General features: G+C 46.6%; 1 protein-coding gene across 1 annotated transcript in view; it reads left to right on the forward strand.

The window, feature by feature from the left end:
* The window catches only part of mtor (mechanistic target of rapamycin kinase), a 269702-nt gene that overhangs the window by 206905 nt on the left and 47763 nt on the right, over window positions 1–15034 (forward strand). The gene's annotated exons all lie outside the window — the stretch shown is intronic.

The following is a 15034-nucleotide window of genomic DNA, read 5'->3' on the forward strand; positions in this document are numbered from 1 at the left end:
AAATTATTTTTGTCAATTCATTTCATAGTTTTGAAAACATTGCATTGAAGTTTCCACTTTTCAAAAGAGAACAAGCCCAACTTCCTTACTTTACTTCTTAACTTCAGATTCCTGAACCTAGAGTTTCCAATCACCATTTTAACATCCGATTAATCCATTTGAAATAAAAGGGACTACGGCGATTGGAAAATAAAGGCTCTGATACGCTTGATCAGCTTGGTTGCTCACTTCTGTATTTCCCAAATGGGCAATAATAGCTTTTTTACAAATTCGGGTCTGCCATAGATCCCTTCTCTGCTTCAGTGATATCACTCATTTTCATAAGCAGTCTGAGTGACTTACTTGTATGGAAGTTGGCTCACACTGATGTATATCTACTTGAATGGTAGCGTGACCCGGAGGCCTAACAATGGAACCTCCTTGTGACCGGCAATGGATATTTGTGCGTAAATCTGCAATCTCTCCAAAGGTGGATCGAGTTAATACGAGGTGAGATGCGGTTTGGTTCAAATCATTAAGTTGCTTTATTCCACAGTAACGTGAATGTACAAAGCAATATTCACTTTGTTTGATTGATACACTCTATTTCTGCATCATGACAAGAAAAAGCAATATTACCCTTACTCCCATGCTTCACTTAAATCAGCAAGTCTGCATTCTGATTTATTTTGAGCCTGCCTTTGTTGGCCCTCTTTGCCTCAATTGTTCCTTCTGTTGTGAAAGCTAGACTGCTATTTAGGTGTCTGACATTCTACTTTATTGCTGACTATTGATAGGACAGCTTTAATCTTTTTTCAGTCTAACACTATGGGTGAGAGGTGTTTATCAGTTACAGAGACAAGCCATCAAATAGCTTATTTTTTACAGACTATGAGGCAACAACATCAAGGATAGTCCATGAGCATTTTAACTATATTTAAAATAGTTATTTTTCCAAATCCGTTGTCGGAAAAATAGCCCCCAAATATCCTGAAATATGACACTTTGCTATGATTAGTTTGGCCAGACAATGTAGCTGTTAAGATACTAACACACACTGAAAGTTAATACGTGTAAAAGGAAAGGCACTAGCCAGCATTAAGATTGAACACTCTGCCATTTGATTCAGCATGACTGACTATGTTTACAGTACTCAGGCAACTGAATAGAGAGCAATGTCTGTCGAGAACTGCGGAGTAGTCTGTATATTATTCATCTACCCTCCCAGATAAAGGGTATTATTGACTGGAGCCCTAAATGGAAAAGTACTTGAACAAGTACTTTGGTTCGGTATTCACTGAGGAGGACACAAACAACCTTCCGGATATAAAAGGGGTCGGAGGGTCTAGTAAGGAGGAGGAATTGAGGGAAATCCTTATTAGTCGGGAAATTGTGTTGGGGAAATGGATGGGATTGAAGGCCGATAAATCCCCAGGGCCTGATGGACTGCATCCCAGAGTACTTAAGGAGGTGGCCTTGGAAATAGTGGATGCGTTGACAGTCATTTTCCAACATTCCATTGACTCTGGATCAGTTCCTATGGAGTGGAGGGTAGCCAATGTAACCCCACTTTTTAAAAAAGGAGGGAGAGAGAAAACAGGGAATTATAGACCGGTCAGCCTGACATCGGTAGTGGGTAAAATGATGGAATCAATTATTAAGGATGTCATAGCAGTGCATTTGGAAAGAGGTGATATGATAGGTCCAAGTCAGCATGGATTTGTGAAAGGGAAATCATGCTTGACAAATCTTCTGGAATTTTTTGAGGATGTTTCCAGTAGAGTGGACAAGGGAGAACCAGTTGATGTGGTATATTTGGACTTTCAGAAGGCTTTCGACAAGGTCCCACACAAGAGATTAATGTGCAAAGTTAAAGCACATGGGATTGGGGGTAGTGTGCTGACATGGATTGAGAACTGGTTGTCAGACAGGAAGCAAAGAGTAGGAGTAAATGGGGACTTTTCAGAATGGCAGGCAGTGACTAGTGGGGTACCGCAAGGTTCTGTGCTGGGGCCCCAGCTGTTTACACTGTACATTAATGATTTAGACGAGGGGATTAAATGTAGTATCTCCAAATTTGCGGATGACACTAAGTTGGGTGGCAGTGTGAGCTGCGAGGAGGATGCTGTGAGGCTGCAGAGCGACTTGGATAGGTTAGGTGAGTGGGCAAATGCATGGTAGATGAAGTATAATGTGGATAAATGTGAGGTTATTCACTTTGGTGGTAAAAACAGAGAGACAGACTATTATCTGAATGGTGACAGATTAGGAAAAGGGGAGGTGCAACGAGACCTGGGTGTCATGGTACATCAGTCATTGAAGGTTGGCATGCAGGTACAGCAGGCGGTTAAGAAAGCAAATGGTATGTTGGCCTTGATAGCGAGGGGATTTGAGTACAGGGGCAGGGAGGTGTTGCTACAGTTGTACAGGGCATTGGTGAGGCCACACCTGGAGTATTGTGTACAGTTTTGGTCTCCTAACCTGAGGAAGGACATTCTTGCTATTGAGGGAGTGCAGCGAAGGTTCACCAGACTGATTCCCGGGATGGCGGGACTGACCTATCAAGAAAGACTGGATCAACTGGGCTTGTATTCACTGGAGTTCAGAAGAATGAGAGGGGACCTCATAGAAATGTTTAAAATTCTGACGGGTTTAGACAGGTTAGATGCAGGAAGAATGTTCCCAATGTTGGGGAAGTCCAGAACCAGGGGACACAGTCTAAGGATAAGGGGTAAGCCATTTAGGACCGAGATGAGGAGGAATTTCTTCACCCAGAGAGTGTTGAACCTGTGGAATTCTCTACCACAGAAAGTTGTTGAGGCCAATTCACTAAATATATTCAAAAAGGAGTTAGATGAAGTCCTTACTACTAGGGGGATCAAGGGGTATGGTGAGAAAGCAGGAATGGGGTACTGAACTTGCATGTTCAGCCATGAACTCATTGAATGGCGGTGCAGGCTAGAAGGGCCGAATGGCCTACTCCTGCATCTATTTTCTATGTTTCTAAAAGCAGGGAGATGTAGTGTTTGATTATTGTTGTGTTATTAATATTTAATAAAACTGTTCTGGGGCCGCATGGTGTTTGTATTTCCAGCCTTCTGTGCTGCTATTGTGTACTTAAGATTGTCCTCGCAATGAGTTTCTTTCTTGGATGTGCCATTCTGAGGCAAGCGATTCTCTGGGACAGGGTAAGTTGCTCTGGCGTGCTTTTGTGCAGTTCCTCGTGGCCAGTTATGGAGACAGAGGCTTGGAACCAGGTCATCTGCTGACCTTTCAGTCAGGGACAATGCCAGGGAGGTTAGAGGACGGGAGTGGGCTGGGGGAAGCTTGCATTTTCATATATGTAACATAGGCCTCATTGTATGAGACGTGGAAAAGTAATCAAAATGAGCTTAATGTGCATGAGTACAAACTATATTGGGTAATGCTGTAAAGTGGGTGAGATTTTGTACGTTCAATTTGCGTGACAAAAACATTAGAGCTAGAAATTGCTTAGCGCCCCGTTTGGGGGCGATAACTTTTGCATTATTGTGAAAGTATTGCCAGGTGAAATGATTCTCTGCTCCCGGGACCTTCAGCGCGCTAAATCCAGCACGACCACTTCCCTTGGAATGCTAAAGAGCCAGAGCGCTGAACAATGTTCAGTGCAGTGCTGCTGGCATTAGAGGCTCCTTTCCTCGCTTAAAGGTAAGGGCCAATGCTGGGTTGAAACATTCTTATTTACTCTCTCTGGGGCCACAGGACCCGTGCGACTTGCATTACAGCCCCAAGCACTCGAGCGTGGAGGGCTGAGGAAACGCGCAGAAACCAGCAGTGAAAAGCAATCACAAGGCTGGTGTGAGGAATAAAGTTTGCCCTACCTGACCACCACTGCCTTTTAATATCGCTCCCCAAGCGGCCAGCTGAAGTGACCATGCCGCCTGTAGTTGCTGTAGTTGATGCCTGGCGATACAGCAGGGGGCGGGACCGAAAATCACATCTGGGGCGGAAATGGGGCGCTGCACACCTGATGACGTCACGATCTACAGGACACAAGAGAGTGAGGCAGTAAGTATTAGTGCAAAACCGCCAGGGACGTTTGTGGGTGTTGGTGAATTTGCTGCCCCTCAGTGCCCCATTACTACCCCCGCAGGCGTTAACGGGAGCGACAAAGCAGCCGATATTCTCCCCCTTTGACTCCAAACCTATAGGTAAGCAAAAATCTTGGACATTAGTCAGTGTTTTTTCACACTGTTCTCTTGCCTTGAAGTAATATTGGCCTAGAAATCCCCTCTCCCGGGTCCGTGCTGAGTGTATACGGACCCAGGAATGCATTGCAAAAGCCGGTTTACATTGCACAGTGCACATGCGCTGAAAACCGGCTTTTTCGATTGTCATGTTTGTAACCTTTATGTAACAACACTGTTCACTGTATGCGCCTGAGAAATGCACACCTTGACCACAGAGGGTGAGCTTGTGAGAAATACTCCTCACCTGATCATCCAGGTATATAAAGGGAGGTCCCACGCAGGGTCAGCACTCCTTGGTCCTGGGAATAAAGGTTCAGGTCACATAGTGACCTTGTCTGCAGTTCATGCCGCGTGTAATTCTATAGTAAGTTGTAAGGACACTACATTTGGCGACGAAAAATGGGAATCAACGACCCACGAGGATGGCCACCGGTAGCACAGAGGAACGGTACTGTATTGATGAGGACTGGGACGATTTCGCTGAGAGCCTCCAGCAGAGCTTTGTCACGAAGGACTGGCTGGCAGCAGCTGACAAGCGGAGGGCGCATCTACTGACCAGTTGTGGATCCAAGACGTATGTGCTGATGAAAGACCTGCTCGCATCCGAGAAGCCGGTGGACAAGTCCTTTGAAGAGCTCAGCACACTGATCGGTGAGCACCTCAAACCGGCGAGCAGTATACACATGGCCCGGCACCAGTTCTATACACACCGGCGTCGGGAGGGACAAAGCATATCGGACTTCGTTGCGGACCTTTGGCGTTTGGCCAGCCTCTAAGTTCACAGGCGCCTGCAGAGGGGAGATGTTAAGGGATTTCTTAATTGAGGGCATTGGTCATGCTGGGATTTTCAGGAAGCTTGTTGAGACCAAGGACTTGACTTTGGAAAGGACAGCATTGATAGCTCAGACCTTCATGGCAGGGGAAGAGGAGACCAAGATAATTTACGCGCGCAGCCCTGGTTCCAACGTGGTGATGGACCAGGGAGTTAACATTGTCAACGTGACTCAGCCCCGCAGGCAGGCAAGGGCAATTCGACACCGCCCAGGCAGCAACAGACTCGAGGGTGGGCCAGCAACAGAGACAATGGCAGGGGGATCGGCAATTCACGCCATCACAAGGGATGATGCGTCCTGGGATGGGACCATTGACACTTACCAACAGAGTGCTCAGGAGTAATCAAAGAGATAATCAGAGAGGAATGCCTGGTAACAGTTCCTTTGTTCACAACAATCTCAGCTCATGCTGGAGGTGCAGTGGCAGACATGCTGCGAAAACCTGTAGGTTTCAACAATTTATCTGTAGAAACTGTAACTTCAGTGGACATTTGGCCAGGATGTGCAGAAAGCCCATAGCGAGGCTAGTCTACGAGGCAGAGGAACCAGACGAGGGGTCTGCAAGGCAGGTTGGTGCTTGGGGCAAAGCTATGGACTCTGAAGTCCAGAGGGTTCATGTGGCAGACATCCACAGCTCGTATACCAAAACGCCACCTATGATAATGAAAGTCCTATTAAATGGCATCCCGGTACGCATGGAGCTGGACACAGGAGCCAGCCAGTCACTTATGAGTGCCCAACAATTTGAAAAACTATGGCCACTTAAAGCTAACAGGCCCAAACTGAAACGCATTGACACGCAGTTACGGACGTACACCAGAGAGATCATCCCAGTGCTAGGCAGTGCAAACTTGGTGGTCACACACAATGGGTCGGAGAACCGGCTGCCACTCTGGATTGTCCCAGGGAATGGTCCCGCGCTCTTGGGGAGGAGCTGGCTAGCCGAGATGAACTGGAAATGGGGGGTGTGCACGCCATTTCATCTGTGGAGCGAAGTTCATGCTCACAGGTCCTACAGAAATTGGAGTCATTTTTTCAACCAGGTGTCGGGACCTTTAAGGGCACCAAAGTAGTGATACGCATCACCCCGGACGCCAGAGCCGTGCTGTATGTGATGCGTGAGAAAATTGAGAGTGAGTTGGACAGACTGCTAAGAGAGGGCATAATTTCGCCTGTTGAATTCAGTGACTGGGCAAGCCCCGTTGTTCCTGTCCTTAAAGCGGATGGCTCGGTCAGGATTTGTGGCGACTACAAAGCCACCATCAACCGAGTGTCACTACAGGACCAATACCCACTTCCTAGAGCGGAGGACCTTTTTGCCATGCTGGCAGATGGCAAGCTGTTCACCAAGTTGGACCTCACTTCAGCCTACATGACTTGGGAACTGACTGAAGCTTCTGACCACCATCACTACGCACAAGGGGCTATTTGTTTACAACAGGTATCCGTTTGGCATTCGTTCAGCGGCCGCTATCTTCCAGAGGAACATGGAAAGCCTGCTCACATCCATTCCTGGAACAATCGTATTCCAAGATGACATCCTAATCACGGCTCGAGACACCGAGGAACACCTCCACAACCTGGAGGAGGTGCTACGCCGACTGGATGGGGTTGGCTTGCAACTAAAGAAGTCCAAGTGTGTGTTTTTGGCCCCAGAGGTCAAGTTTTTGGGCAGGAGGGTTGCCGCAGACGGGATCCGGCCTACCAAATTCAAAACGGAGGCGATCCGTCGTGCGCCCAGGCCCGGCAACACATCGGAGTTGCGGTCATTTCTGGGACTATTGAACTATTTTGGGAACGTTCTGCCGAACTTAAGCACATTGTTGGAGCCACTACACGTGCTCCTCCATAAGGGTTGTGAATGGTTTTGGGGGGACTGTCAAGAACGGGCTTTCAATCGGGCGCGGAACCTGCTTTGTTCTAACAAGCTGTTGACCCTGTAAGAAATTGGTTTTAACGTTTGATGCATCATCTTATGGGGTTGGGTGCATGTTACAGCAGGGTAATGATGAGGGCCAACCACAACCTGTGGCTTATGCCTCCAGGTCGCTCTCCCAGGCAGAACGGGGATATGGGATGGTTGAAAAGGAAGCCACTCGAATGTGTCTACGGGGTGAAAAAGATGCACCAGTACCTTTTCGGCAGAAGGTTCGAGATAGAAATAGACCACAAGCCGTTAACATCCCTGTTGTCCAACAGCAAGGCCGTCGATGCTAATACGTCAGCTCGCATACAGCGGTGGGCCCTCACACTGGCTGCGTATGACTACACCATACGGCACCAGCCACGCACCGAAAATTGCCCTGACGTGCTCAGCAGGCTCCCACTTACGACCACTGAGGGGGCATTGGAGCAAAGTGCGGAGATGGTCATGGCCGTTGAGGCTTTCGACACCGCAGGCAGAACGTACGGTTCAAATCATAAAACCGGGCATGCTCCGGATTCAAGGGCCCTCCCTTCAGTACCGCCTATCGCGCCTCCTGCTGGCCTATAGGTCCCGCCCGCATTCGCTCACGGTAGTCCTGCCCGCGGAACTAATGAAACGCACGCTTAAAACGCGGCTGTCCCTCATTCATCCAGCCCTGTCAGATATTATTGAAGGCAACACCAGTCCCAAATCGATTGCCATGATCGCAACTCAGTGAGGAGATGGATAGAAATCGATGACCCTGTATTCGTTCTCAATCATGCTTTGGGACCCAAGTGGCTTGAGGGTACTGTAATTGGCAAAGAGGGGAATACGATCAGAGTGGTCAGACTTTACAATTGTCAGATATGTCGCAAACATCTGGACCAAGTAAAGAAAAGGTTCAGCATGGATGCTGAGGAACCTGAGGAAGATCATGAGATGTTACCCACACCACTGCCAGTGAACGAGCAACAAGGACATTCACCAGCATGCACAGTCCCTGCGGCCAGCCCGGAATGGCCGGAATCACCTCGGGACAGAGGCGCATGCCAAGGCTCAACCACCAGAGCCCAACTGCAGCGCTCCACGAGAGAGCGTCGACCGCCTGAAAGACTCAATCTTTGACCCAAAGATGTTGGGGGGGAGGTGATGTCATGTTTGTAACTTTCACATAACTAACGTTTATGTAACAACACTGTACACTGTATGCACCTTGACCATAGGGGGTGAACTTGTAGGAGACACTCCTCACCTGGTCATCCAGGTATATAAAGGGAGGTCCACGCAGGGTCAGCACTTCTTGGTCCTGGGAATAAAGGCTCAGGTCACGTAGTGACCTTGTCTGCAGTACATGCCTCGTGTGATTCTATAGTAAGGTGTAAGGACACAACACCGATCTGTCAAGCTGGAGCTTGACAGATCCAACACATATCGGGAGTGAGGACGTTTACAAGGGCAAGATTACTGTATTTACCCATATCTTGCCCAGCAAATGTACTCAAAACTCTTGCGCTGATAAAAGCAGGCGCATAGCCTACTGTTACAGGCGTAAGAGTTTTAAAACATACAAAAATATAATTATATTAAATTTTAAAAACACTATTTAAAAACCCTGCCCATTACGTTTAATTGATTTTAAACCATAATTGAAAAACCTTTTTAAAAATTCGGAATTATTTTTCTCCAAGATATTTACTAACTTTAATTTCAATTAATTTTAATTATGTGAGGTGTTTTTTTCATTTTTTATTGTGTTTAGTCTGTTTTTTTCTCATTAATGGCAATGAGAACTGGTAGATACGGAGTTCTCATTGCTATTAATGAGAAAGCTGAGGAATACTGTACCTGATTGGCTGAGCAGTCACATGTGACTACACCTATGTGGGAACCTGGAGGACGGGAGCGCGCTTCACAGCGCGGGAAGAGAAGGCCTTCCCACCGGAATCCCACGCTCCTCCCGGACCACCAGGTAAATTCATAGAAATGTTTCAGGTCGGAGGCATCCGTCTGCGGGAAGCCTCCAACCGCAATTTCTGGCCCATCGTTTTAAGTATACAGCATATTCCATATGTTTTTGGCTTCTCCTTATAAGCGTGAAACTGTTTTAAATGTAATTGTCATTATGATGCTTCCGGGTCTGAATTTTTATGGGAAACTGCCAAAGCCTTTCCTGTCATGCAGACCCTCCATCTTTTTCCATACATGTAATGAGGTGCCTCTCTCAACTAGGCCACAAGTGCCATCACTTGACCCAGTAGAAAAATTATGGATTTTAACTTGCCCATATTTATCCCATGTAACCACAACAACAATAACTATAGTGCCTTTAACGTAGCAAAACATGCCAAGGTGCTTCACAGGAGCATTCTCAAACAGAATTTGACACTGAGCTGCATAAGCCACGAGATATTGGGATAGGTTGGCCAAAGATTTAAGGAGCGTCTTAAAGGAGGAAAGAGAGGTTTAGGGAGGGAATTCCAGAGCCTTGGGGCTCAAGAGGGCAGTACTGGAGTCACGCAGATATCTTGGAGAGTGTAGGACTGGAGAAGATAGGGAGGGGCGAGGACATGGAGGAATTTGAAAATAAGCACGAGAATTTTAAAATTGAAGCTTTGCTTAACCGGGAACCAGTGTAGGTCAGTGAACACAGGGGAGATGGGGTTTCTGTGGGGAACCACCATTTCTGTGCCTCCTCTCCCCCCACCCCCCACCCCCCCCCCCACTTCCTGCTAAGTGCATGAGAACTCAATGAATTTAAGTTCCACCTACATGGTCATCGAGTTCAGACTTCCAAAAATAGAGCTCATAAAAAAGGATCTGAAAGGCGAGAATTTACTTTTAAAATAGTAACTGAAACAAAGTTAGCGTTGGTGTTTCTCACAGCTGAATATATGAAAGTCCAGATTTGCAAACATAGCAGAATTACACAACTGGTAGACCAGTGGTTAAAATATGAAACAATCTCGTAGTTTCTTCCTCTACTAGACTCTGTCTGCAGCTACAGTATATAATAGCAATTCCAAAAGTCTGGGTCAGCAGGATGCTGCTAATGAGAGTTATATTTCTGCCTGCCTGTTCGTGTTCTGTCGCAACTGAACAGATGCTGAAGATGTGTCCTCTGCAGCTGTTTAATATTTAGACATTGGCAAAGAATACAAATGGTTACCATGTTTACTAGTCAACAAACATAGACCTCTTCAAAGATGACTTTTGTCCCATTTTGGGTTATGATTTGATTCAGTTTAATTATACTGGTGTGCATCCAAAATATATGCAATAACACGATGATGGAAGGTTTTCTTAACATTATCTTACTATACTTTCATCTTTAAGCAAAGTGTTTAATGTTGCATTGTGTATTTAGTCTAGATAAAATGAGCAAGCTGTCCCTTTTTAGAGAATCTCAAGTATTTTACCATATAATTTGGAATATAAGTTTTTGCTTTAATCTAATCCCATGACTTTAATTTTATCCATGTTGAATTCTATCTACTATATCTCTGCCCATTGACCTAGTCGGTCCAGATCCATTTGGAGTATTACACATTAATTAGCATTGTTGGCCAGTGTACACATTAATTAGCATTGTTGGCCAGTGTACACATTAATTAGCATTGTTGGCGTCATCAGAAAACTAACATCTAGGACAATATTTTGTTCTCTAAGTCATTTATAAAAATGACAGACAACAGCCCCCAACACTGATCCTGTGGGACTTGTCTGGCAAATAGTTTCCACTCTTCACACATGCCGATACACTGCCACCCTTTGCTGTTTATCTTCACTAATCAATGCATCAATCCAGGTTAATACTTTGCCATTGGTCCATGAACATGTGCTTTGTGAATCATTCTGTTACATCAGACAGTATTGAATGCCTTACTGAAATTCAATTGACAACATCTACTGCCTCAATGCTTATTCTTCAGTTTGGTAACTGTCTTGGATAGACCCAGCAAATTGATTTAAACACGACCTGCAACTTCTGAATCCATGTTGGTTCTCTAAACGGGCAGTGTCCTTTCAGATGATCCCTTATGCCATCCCACATCATAGTCTTGAATACTTTCCAAACAATCTCAGAAAATCTCATGGGCCTGTAATTTGAGAATTCATCTTTTGCCCCTTTTTTTAAAAAGCTGGGGTCACATTTGCTATTTTGTAATTTATTGGAATGTTATCCAATTCAGTATCCTCAGCCAAATCCACCATCCTTGGCTAGAATTGTCAGATCCTTGAGTCTTTTGTACCTTGAGCTTCCTATACCTTTCTGCTGTTCCGTCCCTGTGATACTGCGAGGTTATAGTCTGCTCTTTGACTTGATACTCCTCTCAATTCGGGCATCTCTTTCCCCCCTCTGAGTAGTGAAATTAGTCACCAAGTAATTTAATAATTCCAGCACTCCCAAAGGCACCACGTCCCCATCATCACTTCTAATCAGTCTACTATCCCTCACACCATTCTCTTGCTCCTAATATAGTTAAAGAACACTTCGATATTGCCCTTTACATATACTGCTATATTTATTTTGTTCCCTCTTTGCTTTTCATATCAGTTTTTTGTATTACTTTTCAGTACTATATTTTACTTTAAAGTACACTGGTGTACTTGCTAGTGTGAGGTAGGAAACTGGGCCAGCCATTTCACACACCGCAAGATCGCACAAGCATTGAGATGAATGACCACCAGTTAATCTGTTTCGGTGATATTGTTTGAGACAGGAATGTTATTCAGAGCACAGGGAACTTCCTGTTCTTCAAATAGTGCCATAGGACAATTAACATCTATATGAGCAAGTTGGTGAGGCCTCAAATTAGTGTCTCGTGAGGCACAGAATAATAATTTTCTCTAACTGATTTTTGAAAGATGTTTATGTATGTGTGAGTTTTCCTCTTGGAGGGAAGAGTATCTGAATGAATTGTGATTTAAATTGTCCAAGAGGAATATTTAGACTCTCACTCCTTTTGTGAGGAGGAGTAGCACTATTGACAAGGGATGCTATTTACAGCATTATAAAGAGGGAATATCAGTAAAGGTGAGGAGGCAGTAGAAACGCTATGGGTATAATTGCGGAATAGAAAAGGATGCAAGGCTTTGGTGGGAGTTGCTTATAGACTTCCAGATAGCAGCGATAAAGTAGTGGGATATATAAATACGGAGATCAGAGAAGCTTGTTGCAAAAACAGTGTAGTTATAATGGGAGACTTTTTAATTTTCACACCAACTGGGGGAAGCAGAACAACTCAAATCCCAGGACAGCTAATTTCTTCACGACGAGTGTATTCACGACAGTTTTTGGAATAATATGTTCTTGAACCAACAAGAGAACAGGCCATTTTAGATTTAGCAATGAGTCTGAATTAATCAATAATCTAATGGTAAGGGGACACCTAACTAATAGTGACCATAGTATGATAGACTTCAATATTAGGGGTTTGAGAGGGAGATTGGTAAGTCACGAACCAAGGTTTTAAGTTTATGTAAGGCTGACTTTGGAGGGATGAGGCAGGAGTTGATTGGGCAGAACAGTTAATAGATAAAACTATGGAAACAGTGAGAGGTGTTCAATAAACTACAGATAAACAGTGAGAGGTGTTCAATAAAATGTTCAATTTGGTAGAATACAAGATCTGTACATATCCCTAAAGGACAAGAGCTCTACGTGTGTAATTAAATGTCCTTGGTCAACAAGGGAAGTGAGAGATAGTATAAAAACCAAAAGAGCGAGCTTATGTGAAGGTAAAGAAGAGTAGGGATCACACCGACTCGGAGAGATATAAAGAACAACATTGGGATACAAAGAAAGTGGTGAGAGAGCTGCAAGAAGGAATAAAATAAAATGCTTGCAAGGGATATCAAGGACAACAGTAAAGGTTTTCACCATTATATTATGAGAAAGAGGGTGGCGAGGAGTACAATGGACCCCTTAATGACAGGTGAAATTGAAATTATAAATCGGGAACTGACAGACTTACTAAATAGCTACTTTATATCGGTCTTCACAGTAGAAGGTGAGGATAAAATGCCAGAGATACAAGGGGAGGAACAAACTAGATTCAAGATAAGTTTTTAAAAAATGATGATGGAGAAACTAATGAGATTAAAGATAGACAAATCTCCAGGACCCGATGGTTTTCATCTCAGAGTATTAAAAGAAGTAATAAGGAAATTGTTGCGTTAGGAATTGTCCCATTGAATTGGAAAGCTGCCAATGTCATTCCATTATTTAAGAAGGGGAGGAGAGATAAACTGCGACATTATAGGCCTATTAGTCACTATAGGCCATTAACACAGTGGCTACACTCCAAAAGTACTTCATTGGCTGTAAAGCGCTTTGAAACGTTCAGTGGTCGTGAAAGGCACTATATAAATGCAAGTCTTTCTTTCTTTTAGTCTAACTCCAATTGTGGGAAAGTTACTAGAATCTATTATTAGGGACAGAGTGACAGAGCATTTAGTCAAATGTGAGCCAATGAGAGAGCCAGCATAGATTTGTAATTGGTAAGTCATGTCTAATGAACCTCGTTGAATTTTTTGAGGAGGTAAGTAACATGTAGATAAGGGAATGTCTTTGGAAGGCATTCGACAAGGTTCCACATAAGACATTGTTAATAACATAAAGGCCCAAAGTTTCGACACGCGGCAAAACAGGTGCCCCTCCGAGCTGGGCGCCTGTTTTTCGCGCCGAAAACGGCGCCTGAAAAAAAAAAACGCGCTATTCTCCACCTCCCTGCTGGTCCTCGGCGCAGCGCTGCAGGAGCTGTCGGGGGGCAGAGCCAGGTCCCTGCGCTGAAAACAGTGCCGGGACCTCTGCACATGCACGCTACAGTGGGCATGCAAGTGCAGTAGCTCCAGGCGCCCGAAACTGTGTGGGAGGGGCCCGAAGCACGCAGCCCCTAGTCCTGGCCGAATGGCCTCACTGGGGCTGCGTGAATAAGGCTCCTCCCACGGCCAGCTCCTGCTTCCTCCCGACTCCCGCTCCCGCTCCCCCCCCCCCCCCGGACCGGACCCGACTCCCGCTCCCGCTCCCCCCCGACTGGACCCGACCCGACTGCCACTCCCGCTCCCGCACCCCCCAACTGGACCCGACCCCGACTGCCGCTCCCGCTCCCCCCCGACTGGACCCGACCCGACTGCCGCTCCCGCTCCCCCCCGACTGGACCTGACCCGACTGCCGCTCCTGCTCCCGCTCCCCCCCGACTGGACCCGACTCCCGCTCCCCCCCCCCCCCCCCCGGACCGGACCCGACTCCCGCTCCCGCTCCCCCCCGACTGGACCCGACCCGACTGTCGCTCCCACTCCCGCTCCCTCCCGACTGGACCCGACCCGACTCCCGCTCCCACTCCCCCCCGACTGGACCCGACTCCCGCTCCCCCACCGACTGGACCCGCCCCGACTCCCGCTCCCGCTCCCCCCCGACTGGACCTGACCCGACTGCCGCTCCTGCTCCCGCTCCCCCCCCGACTGGACCCGACTCCCGCTCCCGTTCCGTCCCGACTGGACCCGACCCGACCCGACTCCCGCTCCCGCTCCCCCCTGACTGGACCCGACCCGACCCGACCCAACTCCCGCCCCGCTCCCCCCCGACTGGACCCGACCCCGCTCCCGCTCCCCCCCAACTGGACCCGACCCGACCTGACCTGACCCGACTCCCACCCCCGCCCCCGGACTGGATCCGACCTGACCTCCCCACCGACCCGAACCGAACCTCCCGACCCGACCCGACCCAACGCCACCTACCTGTAAATCTGGTGCTGGGGACGGGCCCTGCCCGAAGTCACGGGCCCGGCCCGTTCAGCCTTTGGTCCCGACGGCAAACCACTGCCTGGAAGGCCTGCCTGAAGCACTTTCACACAGGTAGGAACATGGTTTATTTAATCTTTTCTTTGCTTATAAATTTTTATTCAGGTTGGATTTATTTGTATAATATTTGCATAAGTATAACTAAGGATTTATTGTAGAATTTAATGACTTCCCTTCCCCCCCTCGTTCCCGATGCCTAATTTGTAACCTGTGCCTGATTTTTTAATGTGTAGACAAGGTTTTTTCAAGCGTACAAAAATCTTCACTTACTCCATTTTAAG

Source organism: Pristiophorus japonicus, unplaced genomic scaffold (genome assembly GCF_044704955.1).
Source record: "Pristiophorus japonicus isolate sPriJap1 unplaced genomic scaffold, sPriJap1.hap1 HAP1_SCAFFOLD_650, whole genome shotgun sequence".
Lineage (NCBI taxonomy): Eukaryota > Metazoa > Chordata > Chondrichthyes > Pristiophoridae > Pristiophorus > Pristiophorus japonicus.